Genomic DNA, 2,961 nt, shown 5'->3' on the forward strand with positions numbered 1-2,961 from the left:
CGTATGTGCCTACACCACTATCTTCACCAGAAGCCACCTAATTTTATATAATTTGTACAGTTATTCCACCCTCAAGCAAGTGGAGCATAACTCCCACCTCTTAAGTATGAGATGCACATAGTGACTTTTTTCTAAAGAGTGTATTCTGGAAAGAGAAAAAAGAGTAACTTACAGTGTAGAAGCCCGAAAGACACTCAGTCACATGAATACTAGTACTGTCAACATTAACAGTGATAAACCATGTTGGGGTTCAAAATGGCAATTTTCCTCAGTAGTCCTCCTCCCCAAATCCTATAACCTCAGTATTGTTATGAAAAGAGCACCAGGTAAATCCCCAAAGACCATTAGAACTTCAAAGGTCATCAAAAATAATGCAAGTCTGGGAAACTGTGACAGCCAGGAGAAGCCTAAAGAGAAATGACCACTACGTGCAATCCTGAATCTGATCCTGGAAGAGAAAAAGGACATTGGGTAAAAATTATGAAGTCTAAATACAGTATGGATGCTAGTTAATAGCAATCCATCAGTATTAGTTAATTTTAACATATGTATCATACTAATGTAACATGTTAGTGTGGCATTTCCCCAGTGTACTAGGTAGTTTTTCTTTAAGTATAAAACTGTTTAAAAGTAAAATTATAAAATATAATTTGTATATTGATTTTCAAGTTATACATACTGATTATGAAAGGAATTAACATTTATTAATTTACCTTAAAAAGGAATCAGAGATATTTCCCATAGCAATGCTAACATTGGATTTCTTGAAAACAAAAATGTGCACCTGTTATGTATGGATGGGCCCTGGAGGACTGGGTGGTGTGGGCGTGTCATTGCAGAACCATAATGACTTGACTCATGTGTATTAAGGCTGAGATCGCTTGTGCATTAGCTTACTCTCTGGTCTTTAGGCAAATGCATAAAATCTCTGCTTTCTGATGCCCATCTCTTAGAGTCCTCCTGTGATGCATCCCATTCTAGCCCATGAGGACTGCACATGAATCAGGTGAGTGACTATTTTATTGCTGTGAAATAAACTTTAAAAAATATTTTGATTGATGCCGAAACCGGTTTGGCTCAGTAGATAGAGCGTCGGCCTGTGGACTCAAGGGTCCCGGGTTCGATTCCGGTCAAGGGCATGTACCTTGGTTGCGGGCACATCCCCAGTAGGGGGTGTGCAAGAGGCAGCTGATCGATGTTTCTCTCTCATCGATGTTTCTAGCTCTCTATCCCTCTCTCTTCCTCTCTGTAAAAAATCAATAAAATATATTAAAAAATATTTTGATTGATTTCAGAGATGAAGGAAGAGGGAGAGAGAGATAGAAACATCAATGATGAGAGAGAATTATTGATTAGCTGTCTCTTGCATGCCCCCTACTGGGGATTGAGCCCACAACCCAGGCCTGTGCCCTGACAGGGAATTGAACTGTGACTCGAATTGTGAGCTCTTTATTCATAGGTCAACGCTCAACCATTGAGCCACTGCGGCCAGGCTGAAATAAAATTTTAAGAGGAATACTAGGAGTTATGAGGCATAAAGTAGATGGTTGAAAATGTTAGGACTTTTGTCTGGAGTTAATTGGGTAGAATGAGAATAATGACCGCAGTAGTGCTTGTAAGAGTCAATTGTGTACATTTCTTGCTAAATCTACATATAGGGGCATTATGTAGGTAGTTTGAAGCTGAGTAACACAGACGGATTTTAACTGAAGGAATTGGCAAACACTATAGAAAGGGGCTTTCCTTGCCCTAGCCAGTTTGGCTCAGTGGATAGAGTGCCAGCCCAAGGACAGAAGCGTTGTGGGTTCAGTTCCGGTCAAGGGCACGTACCTGGGTTGATGTTTCTGTCACGCCCTCTCCCTTCCACTCTCTCTGAAAATCAGTGGAGAAAATATCCTCAGGTGAGGATTAATAACAACAAAATATTATAAAAGGGCCTTTCTCCCCTCGCACCTCCCCCAAGAGCTATTTCATTAGCACACCACTAGACCAGACTTACAAATATAGATGTTTAAGTAGAATGAATACTGCTGCCTGGGAGGGGCAGGTGAGGAGTCTCTGGGCCTGAGCCCACAATTTAGCTCTCAGTGTGCCAAGGAGCCTGGACCCCTCCACGGAAAGTTCTACCTTGTCACCAGATTCTCATTGTAAACATTTTAGGCGCCAGAAAGGACTCACTCATGGCTCCAGTCCTGGCTGTTTATACCTCCCATCCACTAGTTATCATTATTGAGGAATTACATTGTGCATCAGAGTGCTGGGAGCATCCATTTTTTAACAAGACAATTCTCAAACCTCAGAAAATTTACAATCACTTGGGAAACAGTGACAATATGCTACTATCCCTGAATAGGTGCTCTGATGATTAGACTCCTGTGAAACTAGAGGGATAGGAGTGACCTGCAGGCACCTTCCTGACATAGTGGGCAGACGGTGAGAGTGCACTGAGTTGGGGCAGGCCGCTCCACAGAACAAATCAGACAGCGAAATGCATCTTGTCTAGGGGACTGAAGGTGCCTGGATCAAGGTTGCAGAAGCATTTGAGAAGGTTTTTCAAAGTGACCTTGAATTATGGAAGGAGCCACTCTAGTTCATAAAACTTCACCCGAAGACCAGCCCACAATTGGCAAGCTCCTTAGCCTGTATTCTCTTCTACCTTAAAGAAAAGTCCTCTATGCTGCTCCCAAAGATCCCAGATTTATCAATATGTGTAGGCAGGTCCTGTTTAGCTTTTCTCTTTAGTTACTTATTTGCTTTATCACCACATTTTCCTGCCATTACTTTGTCAATAGAGTCACACTTGTCCATCACCCCAATGGCATTATCATACCTATTCAGATTTCTTCCATCTCCAGGAGGATGGTTTTCCTCAGGGCCATTTATATTGTCATGATGGTTGTGTGACCACAGAGCGACCTGGTGGTAGTTGCTGACCGCAGCAGGCACATTCACAAGCGTCTA

The sequence above is a fragment of the Eptesicus fuscus genome, unplaced genomic scaffold (assembly GCF_027574615.1).
Source record: "Eptesicus fuscus isolate TK198812 unplaced genomic scaffold, DD_ASM_mEF_20220401 scaffold_70, whole genome shotgun sequence".
In the NCBI taxonomy this organism is placed as follows: Eukaryota; Metazoa; Chordata; class Mammalia; order Chiroptera; family Vespertilionidae; genus Eptesicus; species Eptesicus fuscus.